Below are 18,499 nucleotides of genomic sequence, written 5' to 3' on the forward strand. Positions count from 1 at the left end.
ACCACCTAATGGCCAGAAAGGGTCTTATAATTTCCACAGAATAATTCTTCTACTTCAAAAACATGAAAATCTGGAAGTGAGCATTGAAGGGATGCAGCCACTTCTCTTATGCTATATAATTTTCCTTCCTTTATTCTCATTCACATTATATCTTCCCACTTGATCCTTTATAATTTACATACGAGCCAGCATGACAAAATGGAGAATAACTGGCTAGGTGGTAATACTTCTGAAAAAGGTCAGGGGGTTATAGTGGATCACAAATTGAATTTGAGTCAACAATGTGGCGCAGCTGTGAAAAAGGCTAGTATCATTTTGGGGTGTATTACTAGGCTTGTTGTATGTAAGACATGGGAGGCAATTGTCCTGCTCTACTCAGGACAGGTGAGAACTCAGCTGGAGGACTGCATACAGTTCTGGGTGCCACTCTTTAGGAAAAATGTGGACAAATTTGGAATAATTCAGAGGAAAGCAACAAAAATGATAAAATGTTTAGAAAATCTGAACTATGAGTAAAGGTTAAAAAATGGACACATTCATTCTTGAGAAAAGAAGATCAGGGGTTGTGGGGGGATGCACCTGATAACAGTTTTCAGATATGTTAAGGGCTGTTATAAAAAGGATGGCTATCAATTGTTCTCCATGTCCACTGAAGGTAGGGCAAGAAGTAATGGGCTTAGTCTGCAGCAAGAGAGATTTAGGTTAGAGATTAGGGAAAACTTTCTAACTGTAAGGGAATTTAAGCTCTGGAATAAGCTTCCAAGAGCCGTTGTGGAATCCCCATCATTAGAGGTTTTTAAGAACAGGTTAGACAAACATCTGACAGGGATGGTCTAGGTTTACTAGGTCCTGCTTCACCACAGAGGGTTGGACTTGCTAGCTTCTCATGATCCCTTCCAGCCCTAGATTTCTATGATTCTATAAGAACATATTATACATCTGAAGAAATAAACAAGACTAACATGTTGTAAAATCCCATTTTAACTAAAACAAAACTGGTACATAAATTAATTGGTAAACATTATGGGTCAGATTTTCAAAAGTTCTCAGTGTTGGCCCAACTCTTCTCAGATTAAAGTCAATTGTAAAGCTCCCATTGACTTAAGTGGGAGCAGAGTTAAACCTCACCCTAAGTGCCAGTTAGCACAGTCCTCTATACTCCCATAAATATTAAACCCTACAGGCCAGCTCCTCAATTGAGGTAAATCAGCATAGCTCCATTGACTTGTATATATCCAAAGCACATTAAGGAGACAACATTAAGGCCAGGTAGGGAGAGATTTACTTGCCTGGAGTAAGTGGAGGGAAGGAGGGATAAATGGCATGAGTGAAGTGGATGCATCCTTTTGGTGTTTGTTTAGAGATTGATCCAGTAAAGAACTTAAGCATGTGTTTAACTTTAAGTCCATGAGCAGTCCTATTAAAGTCAATGGCATGACTCTTCAACTTAAAGTGAAGCATATTCCGAAATGCTTTGTTGGATTGGAGCATTAGACATTTTCATACTTTTGATTTTCACTGAAGTGTGAAAATTATTCAGTGGAAATTAAAAGACACTTTCTGGTGGCTCCACTGACACACACTTCCCACTTGAACTATTTCCCAATGTTGTGTTTTGTTTACAAATGACTATTAAATCCACACTCTACTTACAGTAGTTGAGACAGTCTTGTAACCAACCTATGACTAAAACCAGCAATATTTAAGCACTTTTAATGGACACTTATGGGTAACACTCAGGTGCATGGAAATCAATGGGTGTTTTGCCATCGACTCCAGTGAAGCCAGGATTTCACTCTAGATGTCTAAGACTAAAGAGATCCCAGTAAAATGCATTTTTACCTTTGTGTTTACTGTAATATCATCTGTGCTGTAGACCTTTAGTTTAATGCACAGTGAAGTGCAGGGTCAATCTACTTAGCAGTCAATATAATGATCCACAGTGTAGCAGCAAGGTGCACTGAGTTTGCCTCCGCTAACAGTTTGGAGGGTAAAGTGTGAGGTGGTGTTGTTGAGAGTGGCTCATATCCCTTGATTAATAGCTTTCAGCACTTGCAGCTGCATAGCAGAGAATGCTAGCTGCATGTCAAGAAGATTCACGAGCTACAGGGCACAATTCAAATTGCTCTGAGTGAGAGGTGATGTGGAGCTGTACTGCTCCAGTGGGAACACCAGAAACATTGTGTGGGGTACCCTTGGGAGCTTTCCAGTGCACAGGGGCAGCCTGACCATGACCACCATGCTCCCCTTTCTCCTCCCCGCTCCTCAACACCCTACTTGGGGAGTCTGGCAACCAAAGGGGCATTAGCAGTATGCCATCCTTGAACTCATTTGTACCTGGCCTTTGGCCAGGAGTTCAGGGGAGGGAAAGTCCTTTGTGTCTCACCTTCCTGCCTGCCCAATTTTGAAGGATCTAAGCGCAATCTGGCCTTTAGTATATTTATCTACCAATTGACTGGCAGATATAAGAAAAAAATGACAGAATGTTGACATCATTCACTCGGCATTTTTAAATGGAACATCCCAACAACACACAACATACTGTTGAAAAGGAGGTTACATCAGGGCTTCTAACAGTAAGTCTGCAAGGCAAAGTTTAATACTGAGCCACACAGATTCTCTCCATGGTCCTGAAACTTGGCCTATAGAGTCACACAGAGAAAGAGCAATTCCTCTCTGACCAATTAAAAAAGTTTACAAGGAAACAGAGACTTTTACCAGATTTGAGGGAGTAGGGGCTCTGGGGCCTTCCTGTTGCCTTTCCCATTCCCTTGTTCCTTTCCTCTCCTGAGCCACATGTTGAAACAACCATCCTTCCACTGGAAGAGCATTGGCTTTGGTCTCCCTCCACAGCCCATTGACGCAATTCTTGGGTCAGCCAGAGGAGGTTGTTCAAGAATGGACTTGCACCCCCAAATCATGCCGAGCATTGAGTCTGCTGCCTTCCAGAACAGGCGAGGGAATGAGTTTGGTCCCAAATTCAGATCACCAGCATGGGTATCCAACATGCTGCATCCTCTGGACTATTTAGGATGACTCTGCCACTTGATCAGTCTCAAATGATTTTTATTTGGGGTTAATTTCCTATTAAACTGAAATGTGCAGAGCGACCATTTTGTACAAGGATTCAGATTATTTGGTGAAGCAATGCAGTTGCATAATGTGCTGAGGCACCATAGTGAGGAGCATGGTGTAAACTCTAGTGTGAATTTAAACGATCATTAGGGCAGGAAAGAAAGCTCTGAAGGCTGAAGGTAGCAAAGTCCTGTCAATGCCATCTGCCTGGCAAAGTGACTGCCACCAAATAATAGAGTTCCTCTAAAAGTCACACTCCCTTCTTGCAGGACAGGTGGGATTCTGCAGTCGGACTGTAGGGAATATGATCGGGAGATATTTGTATGGCCGTTCCATAAGTTTCCCCAGCAGCTGGACTCAGGGCACAGCGACAGAAGCCAAATGAGCACAGAATAGCCACATTTCTCAGAAATTCCATTTTTAAACTGGATCTAAATTTATATTTACACAAAACACCATAATGAATGTATGTAGTTGTGCTGCAATAATCTATCATGTAAAAAATACTAATCTGCCATTCCAGAATCAGTACACTCTCTAACAACACACATTTCCCTGATAGACCTCAATGGCTCAGAAGCAGCTGCAATCTTTAATTGGCAACTGATTCTCTTAACAGTTCCTCCACCCCCAACTTTATTTGTATTAATCCTACCCTAGGGATTTACACAGCAGACCAGACTCAAGTGGCATCAACTTTCATTATCTGCAAAAAACAATTTTTAGACCACTGTTAACCACCCCACAATGCCCACAATGCTCCCCAAAATTCACAAGCAGAACCAGCATTCAGATAATGTTAAGGGTAAAGATCACAAAGCACAGCAGTTTTAGATACTAGTTTTTCAGCCACGGAGACTTGTTTTTTTTCCCGGTAAATGTCACCATGAGCCAATGAGTAGGCTAGGCCTCCTGGATAAATAGGCATGATGTTGAGAGTCAAGAAACCTGGATTCTAAACCTAACTCTGACCCTGACCAGGTGAATGATGTTAGACAAGGCGCTTAACCTCTCTATGCCTCAGTTTCCCCATGTAAAATGGAGTTTCCTCACCTAATGTGCTTTGATATTCTCAGATAAAAGCACTGTGTAGGGGCAAGGTATTATTTATGTCCCTGCAAGTTGTTCACCCACAGTTTAAAAAGAATGGAAAGCATTTGGTAGAATAACCAATCTCCAGGACAAAATCTCCAGGAATAGCAAAGCTCTTGTAGGATAGGACTGAGCTTTAGTAGCAAATGTGGGCACGGAAGTTTGTGCTTTGTTTGTAGTAAGTCTGCGTTTAGCTATTGCTCTCTCAGTCTTCTCTCTTTAACGTTCACTGTAGGCCGCACCCATTCAAAATGATAAAGCACATAAAAACTCAGGCAAGCAAGCTCCAGTAACCCACAATATCCATGAAACTGCAATCCTGAAAGTCTCTTAACTTGCTGCTCTGACACCATTACCTTGCCTGATGCACCTGAGAAGTGCAGCAAATCACTTTGTATAAATCCTTGCACTGATCTCAGAGTCTTTCAGCATACCTAGACACAAAAATATCAAGTTAAGAAGAGAGTTGCAGTGAATAAATGATGGGCTTTCAGCCAAATTCTGAAATTTCCTTGAGTTTGTCTCATGGTGCCAAAACCAGCTTTTTTGTCTATAAGTGCTTGTCAGAACACTTCATTATTCCATATGTTGTTTTCAATCACTATCAATCTACATATTTTGGATAATACTCTCTCCAAATGGGAGTTCTATAGTCTATTCTAATACGAAGACCTTTTTTAGTGGTGATAAACCTTACAATCTGCATTACTAAAATATTATTACCTTAAGCTTTTCATTTCAGCCCATAAATGCTGCCACCAGCTAATTTCATTCGTGAGATGAGAGAGTGTAATTTATGTAACAAAACGGTACTTGAAATTATTTGCCTATAAAATGTCCTTCACTTGAATCCCTGACTAACAACCTTGTTAGCATTAGCCTCTTCCCAAATGTTAACACTTCAGGAATTCTTCTTCCAAAACACACGTAACAGTAAAGCCTACATTTGTTCTAACACACTTTAATCTTCATTCGCAGACACGTCATGCTGGCCAGTCTAACTCTCAGATACATTCCTTATTTCATACATTTCAATATATCCTGCAATTTAAGCCAACTTTTAATTGATCAAGTTACCTTAGCAACAGTGGACTCTCTGTTCCCAGTATGGAGATTTCAACTGGATCTGACAAAAAGATTTTTCCTTTAATTTACATACTTCTGTAGTTTTCACCTTTGAGAAAATAACTTATTTTCAAGAGGGAGATTTCCATAAATCTTGTCTCTCGATGTCTGTCTTGGAATATTTTTCACTTTTCTTACAGTTCCAAGGGTGTTTAATTATTATTTTTTTAGGTGGAAAGGAAAAATACCAACATGTTCAGTAATTTTCCTAAAATGAGCAGTCAGAAGTCGCTGGGTGAGAAGACCCTCTGTTGAATAAAGTAAGTCTAAAGAACTGAGCTTCCCACATGCAAACTTTATTTTACAGAGCTCCTTATTTTTGCCACGTTTTTTAAAACTCCTCTTCTTATCTGCTCTGTTTACACATCTTCGGCTGACTGAACTGTTCACATGTTTCATGGACATTATGGTAATTCCCATTAACATCAGGAAACTTCGGGTTTGTGCTGGATAAGTGCATTTTATGTCACTTTGCAAAATTCTTCACTTTTGCCTGGTACTTGGAGAAAAACTGTGTAGAAGTCGGAAACAAAACCAAGGCTTATTGACAAAACTTTGGACATTGACGCATTAGGATAATTGACGAAAGCTGTTGATGCTGAATATAGTGTAGTTTCTGCATTCAGCCAATTTTGAACTGGTTTTGTGGAAGTTAGAATCCTGATCCATTCAGTCCAATGCCAGACATGCAGAGATAAATCGGAAGAAGACACCTTTTCTTCTGATACAATCTTTACTTTTAGAAATACCAAGGCTGCAGCAAAGCAGATATGCAGATGCTTCTCCAGTACTCGCTTGACACTGCATCTTCTTATTCATTCCTGTATGGAAATAGGGGCTTTTAAGTCTTTTCTTCTGTTGCCTCCATCTGGAGCCCTTCGTCCTTGGTTGGTATTTGTTTTTCTGAATCAAGAGTGCTCCAGAGAAATTCCCCCATTTGTCTAAATCTGTTAACTGATTCCACACAAAATGCACTCGCTAATTTGCTTCTGTGGCAAAAATAAAAACTGTCCTCACTGGCAGGAGAAATGCATGGTCCACAATTGGTTGTGATGGGATCTTTCCCCCTCTGTTTAAAATGTAAGGTCTCATGAATTAAGAAGATACAATGTGTCTAGATCTTATACCAGTCAGACTCTGATTCATCAGGGAGTCTCCTTGGTAACTAGCTGTTCCTCTCTGATGATTCGTGTTATAAAAAAACTCTCTCAATTTAAAGATAAAATACAGTGAAAGGAGAAAGAGGAACTATACTATATATATGCATTAGAAAGACACACATACATAATATGTATGTATCTATACTGTGCATTTTCTACATGCATGTGCGTGTGAGGGGAGGAAACACTCTTTCTGTAAAACAAAGACATATTATTTGCAGAGGGGAAATATACCCACACAAATTATTGTATTTTTGCTAGAAACCCTTGCTGTGATCACTGTCTTTGCAATGTAAATAACCTCAGAAGAAAGGGTGTTGCTGTTACTGGCATTTAATGAGAGGCGTAGCAGTTTATACTGTAGCAAGCCAAATGTTTAGTCTTGTGTGAGTCTGATCACCAGTTGTAAAGATTCAGAAACACAACAATTTACTCTAGGAATAACAGCCAGATTATTGGATACTACTTGTGATCCCTGCTTTAGTCATTAGAATAGTGGCTACTCTCCCTTAGATACATAAGATGCTATTATGTGTGGTTTCAGGTTGCTAAATTTGAAAGTGTGCTGCTTTTTAAGACTATTTTTCTCTGAGAGCTCATGTTATATGAGAAAGTTAGTTCAGGGTGAGGTTAATACACACTCTGTTTAGATGATAGTCATGTGTTTATAGTTAACAATCCACTCAAAACCATTTAGCACGCAGAAGAATAACCAAGCTGGAAAAATGTACAGTGGTAAGTACGGCTTACATTTCTCTAGTACCTTCCCTTTGAAGATCTCAAAGCGCTTTACAGACATTAAGCTGAATTCGGTAAATATTATTCCCATTTTACAGAAGGGGAAACTGAGTCACACACTGAGGCCAATGTTTTCAAATTTGGGTGCCTAAAATTAAGCTCCTAAATCTACATTTAGAAACATAAATATGTAGCCAGATAGTCAGCATCTTTGAACATTTTGGCTTAAGAGATTTGTCCAGGGCTACAGAGGGCATCTGTGACAGAATCAAGCCTAGAACTCAGATCTTTTGACACCATATCTTATGCCTTAATGACTCCCACTTGTACAATGCATAATATCTGCAGATCTTCCAAGTTACAACAAGGTTAGCTCTTTATGAGGCCAAGTTAAACAAGACACGGTAGGGATTAATTCATCCCATTCCTCCCAGGGGGCCAATAACTCGAAGATGGTGAGAGGCTGAGAAACCTGCTTTCACTCCATTTTTCTAAAATAAATAAATAAGAAGCAGAAAATCACATTTCACTTTTGTATAAAAAGCCCTCTTAACAAGTTTTTTTGTAGCTTCTGACAAATAGGTGACAAAAGGAAACTTAAAACTCTGGGCCAGATCCTCAGCTGGTGCCAATCGTCTCACACCTCAAGTCTCTCTTCATGAGCCTCTCTCTCTTTCTCTTGGTGGGTTCTTATGCCTTTTCTGCACTGATTCCTGCTGCTCCCACAAATAAATAAAAGAACAAGCCATATTTCCATAATGGCTTTTATCTGAAAGGAAGCCAAAGCACTTTGAATGCTAGTTTCCGGTACGAAACTGCAGAAAAACCTGAGTGTCTCTGGATTAAGTTTAGAAGTGTGTGCAACAAGAGTGATGTAGTGGTGGGAGTCTGCTATAGACCACCGGACCAGGGGGATGAGGTAGATGAGGCTTTCTTCCGGCAGCTCACGGAAGCTACTAGATCGCATGCCCTGATTCTCATGGGTGACTTTAATTTTCCTGATATCTGCTGGGAGAGCAATACAGCGGTGCATAGACAATCCAGGAAGTTTTTGGAAAGCGTAGGGGACAATTTCCTGGCGCAAGTGCTAGAGGAGCCAACTAGGGGGGGCGCTTTTCTTGACCTGCTGCTCACAAACCGGGTAGAATTAGTGGGGGAAGCAAAAGTGGATGGGAATCTGGGAGGCAGTGACCATGAGTTGGTTGAGTTCAGGATCCTGACGCAGGGAAGAAAGGTAAGCAGCAGGATACGGACCCTGGACTTCAGGAAAGCAGACTTCGATTCCCTCAGGGAACGGATGGCCAGGATCCCCTGGGGGACTAACTTGAAGGGGAAAGGAGTCCAGGAGAGCTGGCTGTATTTCAAGGAATCCCTGTTGAGGTTACAGGGACAAACCATCCCAATGAGTCGAAAGAATAGTAAATATGGCAGGCGACCAGCTTGGCTTAATGGTGAAATCCTAGCGGATCTTAAACATAAAAAAGAAGCTTACAAGAAGTGGAAGGTTGGACTTACGACCAGGGAAGAGTATAAAAATATTGCTCGGGCATGTAGGAATGATATCAGGAGGGCCAAATCGCACCTGGAGCTGCAGCTAGCCAGAGATGTCAAGAGTAACAAGAAGGGTTTCTTCAGGTATGTTGGCAACAAGAAGAAAGCCAAGGAATGTGTGGGCCCCTTACTGAATCAGGGAGGCAACCTAGTGACAGAGGATGTGGAAAAAGCTAATGTACTCAATGCTTTTTTTGCCTCTGTTTTCACTAATAAGGTCAGCTCCCAGACTGCTGCGCTGGGCATCACAAAATGGGGAAGAGATGGCCAGCCCTCTGTGGAGATAGAGGTGGTTAGGGACTATTTAGAAAAGCTGGACGTGCACAAGTCCATGGGGCCGGACGAGTTGCATCCGAGAGTGCTGAAGGAATTGGCGGCTGTGATTGCAGAGCCATTGGCCATTATCTTTGAAAACTCGTGGCGAACTGGGGAAGTCCCGGATGACTGGAAAAAGGCTAATGTAGTGCCAATCTTTAAAAAAGGGAAGAAGGAGGATCCTGGGAACTACAGGCCAGTCAGCCTCACCTCAGTCCCTGGAAAAATCATGGAGCAGGTCCTCAAAGAATCAATCCTGAAGCACTTGCATGAGAGGAAAGTGATCAGGAACAGCCAGCATGGATTCACCAGGGGAAGGTCATGCCTGACTAATCAAATCGCCTTTTATGATGAGATTACTGGTTCTGTGGATGAAGGGAAAGCAGTGGATGTATTGTTTCTTGACTTTAGCAAAGCTTTTGACACGGTCTCCCACAGTATTCTTGTCAGCAAGTTAAGGAAGTATGGGCTGGATGAATGCACTATAAGGTGGGTAGAAAGCTGGCTAGATTGTCGGGCTCAACGGGTAGTGATCAGTGGCTCCATGTCTAGTTGGCAGCCGGTATCAAGTGGAGTGCCCCAAGGGTCGGTCCTGGGGCCGGTTTTATTCAATATCTTCATAAATGATCTGGAGGATGGTGTGGATTGCACTCTCAGCAAATTTGCGGATGATACTAAACTGGGAGGAGTGGTAGATACGCTGGAGGGGAGGGATAGGATACAGAAGGACCTAGACCAATTGGAAGATTGGGCCAAAAGGAATCTGATGAGGTTCAATAAGGATAAGTGCAGGGTCCTGCACTTAGGACGGAAGAACCCAATGCACAGCTACAGACTAGGGACCGAATGGCTAGGCAGCAGTTCTGCGGAAAAGGACCTAGGGGTGACAGTGGACGAGAAGCTGGATATGAGTCAGCAGTGTGCCCTTGTTGCCAAGAAGGCCAATGGCATTTTGGGATGTATAAGTAGGGGCATAGCGAGCAGATCGAGGGACGTGATCGTTCCCTTCTATTCGACATTGGTGAGGCCTCATCTGGAGTACTGTGTCCAGTTTTGGGCCCCACACTTCAAGAAGGATGTGGATAAATTGGAGAGAGTCCAGCGAAGGGCAACAAAAATGATTAGGGGACTGGAACACATGAGTTATGAGGAGAGGCTGAGGGAGCTGGGATTGTTTAGCCTGCAGAAGAGAAGAATGAGGGGGGATTTGATAGCTGCTTTCAACTACCTGAAAGGGGGTTCCAAAGAGGATGGCTCTAGACTGTTCTCAATGGTAGCAGATGACAGAACAAGGAGTAATGGTCTCAAGTTGCAGTGGGGGAGGTTTAGATTGGATATTAGGAAAACCTTTTTCACTAGGAGGGTGGTGAAACACTGGAATGCGTTACCTAGGGAGGTGGTAGAATCTCCTTCCTTAGAGGTTTTTAAGGTCAGGCTTGACAAAGCCCTGGCTGGGATGATTTAACTGGGAATTGGTCCTGCTTCGAGCAGGGGGTTGGACTAGATGACCTTCTGGGGTCCCTTCCAATCCTGATATTCTATGATTCTATGATTCTATGATGGGTTAACTGTTTGTAATCACCTCTGGGGTTGAATCCGGTAATCAAGTAGGCAGCCAGCACACTGCTTATTGTATGATATGAGGAGTGGGCATTTTTGGTAAAGCCATGGGGCAGGCCCTCTATACCTGCAAAATGGGCCATGGGATTTTTAACGTCCAGGCAGTACAAGAAGTATCAAATTATCTATGTTTGAAGGAAGAAGGGCTGAATCAAAGCTGTGGGGCTTCAGACCTTTAGTTCCAGAGAAACTAGGTATTTCAACCCAGAAGCGTAGACAACTGTGCCATCCCCTCCAGCAAGAGCCTAATACACTCAAACCTTCATTTACCAAGTCACATGGTGGACATTCATTTATCAGAATCAATTCAGTGTTCAGACAATCGAGATAATTCTCAATGCAATTAATACACGTTGCGGACATGACCTCATTTTGGATAAGTGAGGTTTTTGGATAACCATAGTTGGGCTAATCAAGATCTGACTAGACTTCCTGAATGACTGAGAACCCCAGTCAGCCCAGCACAGCCAGGGAGAAGGGGAGAGAAAGTGATAGGGGTGAGCTAATTATCTTTTCTCTCCTACTTTCTCCAAACAGACACCTAGGGACATCCCCCAAATGCCTTCTGAATTGGACAACAATCCTCAGATCTCACAGTGCTGCTGGGGCTACCATGGCAGGGCTGAAGGGGAGGGAAGGAGAACCCTCTCCCTTCCACCTTCTTTCCTTACCCTACTCTACCATGTCTTTTGGGCTGCAAGGAAGTAAAGCGTTTATTCTCCTCACATCTGCATCTGCATCCCTCGGTGGAGCCCAGGGGAGCTGGAGCAAAGATGAGTCCCTGACGGGAAGGAAGAGGAGAGGAAAGGAGAGTGGATGGGTGGGACTGATGCCCCATCTCAGTGAGAACGAAAGGGGTGAGCATGACCCGCCTCCGTGTGCCTCTGACTCTGCCTTTTTCATGCCCACTGGAGAAATCAGGAGGGCTTTCATTTTTCCAAGTGATTTATTTATGTAATTTCCCACAGTTTCCCCTAGATGGAGGTGGAGGCAGGCTGAACAGTGCCCAGGCTTGGGGTGCCAACACTCTTAGGGAGTAGCTCTGGCTCCCTTAGGCACTCATTCACCCTCCACCCCCACCACGGGAGCAACATTGGCCCTAATTATGTTCCTTTTAACTAACCTTTGTTTTGACTTGCCTGCTTGAACGATATTATACCTGCCTGTGTCTGACTGACCTTCCCCAATGTCACCCAGATTTCCTCTGGCACATGTTAAATGGCAATTTGAGCGAAGTTAAAGAACATGCATTTGGTGGCAGAAAAAATGCATTGTTCTGATAACATGGTGCTGCCTTCCTCAGCTCAGATACTCTGGCCTTCAGCTATTACATTGGTAATCTGCTAAAGGAACAATATCCATGGTGAGTTGTACACATTCTCATTAGTACAGCCTTTCAAACTGTCCCAGACTAGTACACCCACCACTGCCATGGGCTATGTCCCAAGTGGTACAGAGCCCCTTTAGTTCTCACTGCAAGCAGTGGGATGGAGCTTGGCACATCTAGCTGATCTGTCTCTCCAGGCATTTGTTCTAGGCTTACCACCATGAGCTGAGTACCTCTCAGGCATGGCACTACAAGGGGGCAAAGGTGAGAATCGAAAAGCAAATGATATTTAACTCACCAGTCAAAACAATGACTGCCAAGGGAGCAAGTCCAGTTTTGTGTGTCTGCACTAGAAAGGGGTGGGCATTCTCTTCTCCCGTGCCCAGCCGCTGTGCTGCCCTAGGGGGTTGGACACTATTTTGAGACATGAGGGAAGAATAAAGAACTCCCATTCATCTATGGACAGATGTGTCATGCAGATTTAACAGGAAGAGGGCTCCAAAGCTGCAGCAGGATCTCACACACACTTCACTGAATGGCCTGGCACCCACAGACCAATGGGCAGTTTTAGAAACACTCTTCATTAATGAGCACATGAGCAGTTAAGGAGGGTTCCCAGTCACCCACCCACATTTTAACCTGTCACTTTCAGACCTTATATTAAAGCCACAGATATCCTATTCATAGAACCATCTGGGGCAGGTGTCCGTTTGGATAGCATTGGCTCTGCGTTCGCTTCCAAGACCAACATTCTGTTGTCCCAGCAAACCAGCCTTTTCACTGTTCCACAAAGCAGCATGGTGGTGCCCTGAAAAGATGACCAATTGTTCAGGAACTTTGACAGCAAGTCAGAGGAGAGAAATCGAAAGCAAGGTGCTTATAACTTGGGCTGAGCAAAAAACAGTAATAATCTGAGCTGGTCTACGCTGGCAGCATGAGTGTCAAGGTGTCTGCCAAAGGGAACGCAAAGTGTTACAAGTTTAGGTGCTGTGGAATTGGATGCCCATCCACTGAAAACATGTTCTGTGCCCTCAGCCCTAGGTGGAAGGAGAGGGCTAAATCCAATGGGAGGTTTCTAGTTTCTTTCCTTCTCCTGGTTCTGGGCAATTGGCTCTTCCAATGATGGTTTGCAAGAAGAGGTGGTGAGGTCTTGACTGTCATCACAGGGCAGTTCACAGCTGGGTTGGGGCCAGGTTTACCGAACTTGGGGCTAGAAGCAGAACTTGAACATTTTCAGGTTTACCCAGCCTGGTTATATAGGTGCTTCAAAATCTTGAATGCCACACAGTATGCACCATCCTGAGACAAGACCTCCATGTTTCTGGGCTCCCCGAGGAGCCCCGAACTTGGCCTGATTAATCTGCTAGAACAGCTCTCCTGGACCTCTACGGAAGTTAAAAGCCTGACAATCACTGTCCTTATCGGAAGGTTGGCAGCAGCATGTACCCCCATGCTCACAAGCTCCCCATGCTTTCCGGGTGCACCGACACTGTTGGTTCATTCCTGGCCATCTTTACATTCCTTGTCCGCACCACACACCCATGAACCCTTTTATTCAGCAATAACTGAACCCACAGCAGTGACTCTCTTCTCAGACAGTCTGGGGAGGTTGGAAGCAAGTGGCTATGTAGTGGCCTTTCCCTGAGTGGGTAGATAAAGGAGGAGGAGAGCACAAGGAACCGCGGCCCACCTACCCACATCCACCCCTAAAAAATGAGAGGGCACAATTGCAGTCTCTGTGTTTAGGGGAGTGCTGGATCGGCTCCCTGGGGTTCAAACCACTCTGAAGAGCTGGCTGCATAATGGGCAAACGGCATTGTAGCTACTTCACTCTGGCCTGGAGAGAAGGCCAGGTGCTCTGTGGTGGGGGAACAGGCTGCATCGTGTACTGGGAATGGCAGAGCTTGCATGCGTTCTGTAAGCACTCTGCCCTGACCAGGCCAGGGCCTTGCCGGCTCAATACAGACCATAGAGACCAGGCAGAGTTGGGGTTGGTATAGCTATTGCTGCAGTGCAGCAGCAGAATGATTGTTAGATGATTTGGGAGTTGAATTAGTGGGCTAGATCCTGGAGCTAGACTGATTTACACCTGCTGAAGATCTGCAGCAATACTTTGGAGGGAGATTTAATTTCTTATTATACATTTTAATCATTGGGATGTGAATTAGGGCTTAGAATAGGCACTGGGAGGAATCAAAATAAGTAATGAAATCTCCGTGCTGCCTTTCATTTGTTAAAACGGGAGTTAATACTTAAACATTCCTCTATTTTCTTATTTTCTTTCCTGGGTCCTTTTGGGTAAAAGTTAATATTTTTAATAAAAATGAGCTTAAGCTCAACTTCATCTCTCTTCTGGCAGCTTGTTGCTTTTTGGGGAAATCAACCAAATGGCGAAGCTGTGTGAACTCATGCCGTTGACCACGTGGTCATAAATCTTGTGTGTGTGTGTGTTTTAAGCAATAGAAAGGGGTGTTTCCTGCCATTAAACCTGATTCCCTGCACTTGCTCAGTACAACACACAGTGAGGTTCTTCCATTTTCTTTCAATCTCAGGTCTAATCTGCAATCTGATTTAAACCAAAAGGAACATCAGTGGGAGTAAAAGGAAATGTGCGCAGCTTGTGTAAGTGTTTTTATGAATTGGACCTCTTGAGATGAGAGTTTCATTACCGCTGAAAAATGAGCCCACCGTGCTGTCGATATTATAAATGAGAATGGCCCATTTGTATTATGAAGACACAAGCTTATTATTTTTAGCCTGTTCGTATAGCATGAGGAAAGTTTAATGTGATAATCAATGTAATTGAAAAACTGAAAGTACAGAAAATTGCAACAAGCTAATAGGGGTGATAATGGCTACAAATGTAATATTAATAAATGGTCTAAAGGCTGTATATAGTATAGTTATAGGTCCAGATATAAATACATACACACATAGGATTAATTCCTGAAGGGCTTATCCAGCCCTTAGTCAGGCATGACTCCCATTCAGTGTAACTGGAGTTATGCCTGAATAAGGATTGCAGTGAATGGGTCATGCTAAAGATGATCCTGATCTAGACTTCCAAATATGAACCCTCCAATCTTAAAAATAAATATGCTCCAAGTTTGGATCTGAATTTTACTACTATGGCCTCTTTCTAGAATGAACTGAACTGAAACCGTGAATTTGAATAATCCCACACTTCGTGGTGCTTCAAAATCCAGACCTGATCTTGGATCTAAACTACGTGGCTTAAGCTCATCTCTGCATATTATGGGCCACATCCTCAGAGGATGTAAAGCAATTTAGCTTCATGGAGGTTACTGGAGCTACACCAATTTACATCAAGTGAGGATCTGTCCCTTAAATGTTATATACCATGAACACAAACTTAAATTGTGTGTAAACTATATATACATATTGTACACAAAAAGCTTTTGGGTACTTGACTTTACAACCTTAATATTCTTTTAACCTAGTTTTTATGTGTAATTTCCTAGATTTTTAAAAATGTTAAATGAACCACCCTCCCAGAAATTCCATCCAATGGCATTGTATTGTCACCCACATGGTTCATCAGCAAGGTTGGAAGCTTTATATCCACAGCAGAGACCTCTGCCGCTTGAGCTAATGGAGTAATGGATAACTGTAGTAGGTTGTCATCCTCTATTTAGACCAGCCACTAGAGGGAAAGTAGTCAGTGAGTTTCACAGATATCTGCTGACAAAAGAGGAATGCAAGACCCAGGAATCTTGGATGCAGATTCTGGAGGGAGTGTTCTCTTGTGATCACAAACCCTTTTACCCCAGTTCCCTTCTTCCTCTCAACCCTCCACCCTGGTCCTGTCTCTTCCCAAATTCTCCTCTCCGGCTCCTAGGGGGTCCCTGTGTGAGATCCAGTCTCCTATGCCTTTCCAGCTCATCTTACCAGGCCCCGCCCACACTTCTTGTTCCAGTCTTCTTGCTCAGCCAGTTACAGTCTCCTCCACTACTTCTTGCGCAAGCTCAATCTTCCTCACCCCATTTCTCCTCCCCAGCTCCCAGTTCCGGTCTCCTTGTCTAGCAAGTCCTCGTCTCTCCTTTCCCACACCCTTCCATCAGCTCCCTGGCCCAGTCTCCTTCCCAGACTCCTTGTCCCTGCTCCAAAGCATGGAAGTGCTAGAGGTATTAAATTAAATGGTTGTAAGAATTTTAAATGCACAGAACACCTTATTTTCCCCTAATCTTGTTCTTGGAAACAGGTGCACCATTTTTGCTGAAACTTTCCCCCAGAAGTTCAGCCTGAGGCAGACAGTCGGCATGGGCAATTTCAGCCTGAATGGTGAATTTGGCAAAGATAAGCAACTTAAAACAGGGGTTTATAATAGAAAGTGTTGGGTAATCTTAACTATAGGTGGTGCTACCAGCTCTGCCTATAAAACACACACACCAACATACATGCAGACTGCCTGATTTTCAGAAGTGCTAATCGCTACTGTATTGACTTTCATTGCTCCACTGTTTCTGGAAATCAGACCTTTATTCTATTGCCACTTACATCAGTTTCACACTGAAGTTAGTCTGTTGATCTCACCAAGGTAAGCAAGACTGAAATCTGGCCCAGTTTATATACGTATGCACACGTAGACATTCCTAGATATAACCATATATCTTTAGTGAGCCTGTGTTTGACCATTAAATGAACTCATTTTTTAAAATATGCAACATGTTATGTCATAAATTATATTTAAATATGTTAAAATGATTATTTTGTTCAGGGAAATTATTAAAGTCAAAGTAGAAGCTACAGCTGATACAGTATACATTGCCTACAGTGTTCATATTCACAATGAAATTACTTACATTATGAAGCAATTATCATGGTTTAAAATGCCAATAACATTCTGAAGGCATAGATGCCTTGGGTTTTCCATTTGCAGAAGTATTTCTTTTACTGCACATACTTGCCTAATAATTTTAACATTTTACATACCTATAGGTATTTTACAACCCTCCCATGTGTGATCTTTGTTAAAAAAGAACAATAACAACAAACTCCAGAAAGAATATTTACTCCATTAGAGCACACTTTTACTCCATTGGAGCCATGATTACTTATAGCCATTACTCCGTTACATCTGCCCAAAACACGATGGGTGAGCTCACATTTATAGTCTTTCCCCATGTAAATTTTTGACAGCAGATCCTCCAGCTGTGAGAGAGTAGATCATTGCATTCTATATCATTGTGAGTTCATCACCTCCTTTACAACCAATCTATACCCTTCAGGAACAGGATCCACTCCTGCAGTACCTTTCCTCCCAAAATGCTACCTATATCATTATCAGAGGCTGTTTCTATTGTTCCATGGATAGGGTAGTGGAGGGGGTCAGGATGTAGATAGCTTGAACTCCTTTCTTTTACCTTCTTCAGAAGCCAGGCATTAAATTCTCTGCTGGTACAGATCAGTTGACTTCGTAGAGCAGCACTAAATAACACCAGCAGAGAATGTGACTGCAAGCCACCGGTTATCTATTTACTGATTCTGGGCTTGATTCAATAGGCTTAGGATCAGGCCATCCATGTGGTTCTAAGAACCCCTTGTGTTGGGCTAGAACATCCTCGACTCCCATCAGAGAAAGTGGGAATTGAGGGTGCTCAGTGCCTTGTAGGAATTAGGGTCCAAGAGCACATGAGTCCTGAGGTCATTCTCCAGACAGAGTTCCCTCCACAGCTGCAGGACTCTGCTAGCTCTTTAAAAACAAAAACAACGGCTCAGTAGCCTCTGAAAAAAGATTTTGTGGTCTCAGTCTATCTCCTAGAGAAGCTGCCAGGCCTCTCAGGAAATCCAGCACCACAACCGGCACCTTTTTTAAAGCAGTCTCAGCAGGACAAGCCAAGGACTGAATGGGCCATGGAAACTGAAGAAAGGAATAATTTCAGCTAGTCTTTATACATTAGCATAGGAGAAGCTTCCTTTGCTTTGGCCCAGGCTCCCTCTGTTCACTGCATAAATGAAAAGGGACTTCAGCTTCCAGAGCTGTGAATTCACTACTTTTCACTGGCATTACATTTACTTCAAAAGTACACTGTGGACCTGATCAGCAAACGGCTATTGAATACGCATAAATGCTCATGAAATCATGTTACAAATGTCCACATTTATAGCTTAGGTATTTGAGTATGCAGAAGGACAGCTAGATGCATAATTGATAGGTTTACTTTTATGTAATCTATCTATCTATCTATGTATCATTTATTACTGTATTAAGCCACTGAGTGTTTTGTCCCTGGGCAACCTCTGCTGAGCCAATAAATATTTCCAAAGGCTTGACTCCCAGTATTTACCTTCATTTTCTGTAACATCTTAAAGGACATACCGAATTCCTTTTGCAATCCATTTTATAACCAATAACACAAAATGTCCCTTCCCAAACCTCGCTGTCAGCAAACAAATGCCATGAAGCAGAATGATTTTTTGTGTGTGCACCATTCAGAAGTCCATTAATTTGGTTTCTGTGGCGTTAGGTAATGAA

General features: G+C 42.9%; 1 protein-coding gene and 1 long non-coding RNA gene across 5 annotated transcripts in view; one reads left to right on the forward strand and one right to left on the reverse strand.

Moving 5' to 3' along the window:
- Positions 1 to 18,499, forward strand: part of LOC311525999 — a 135,149-nt gene that overhangs the window by 93,633 nt on the left and 23,017 nt on the right. The window lies entirely within an intron of this gene.
- LOC311525996 (calcium-activated potassium channel subunit beta-2) overlaps positions 1 to 18,499 on the reverse strand; it is a 230,120-nt gene that overhangs the window by 73,217 nt on the left and 138,404 nt on the right. For 2 of the 4 annotated variants that reach the window (XM_084638580.1, XM_084638577.1), the window contains exon 1: positions 5,245 to 5,406. The exons of the other annotated variants lie outside the window; for them this stretch is intronic. The gene's annotated coding sequence lies outside the window, so the exon portion shown is untranslated. Of the gene's footprint in view, positions 1 to 5,244; positions 5,407 to 18,499 lie in introns of those variants that run through there. 4 annotated transcript variants of the gene reach the window in all.

Source organism: Lepidochelys olivacea (assembly GCF_965140295.1).
Source record: "Lepidochelys olivacea isolate rLepOli2 genome assembly, chromosome: 9".
Lineage (NCBI taxonomy): Eukaryota > Metazoa > Chordata > Testudines > Cheloniidae > Lepidochelys > Lepidochelys olivacea.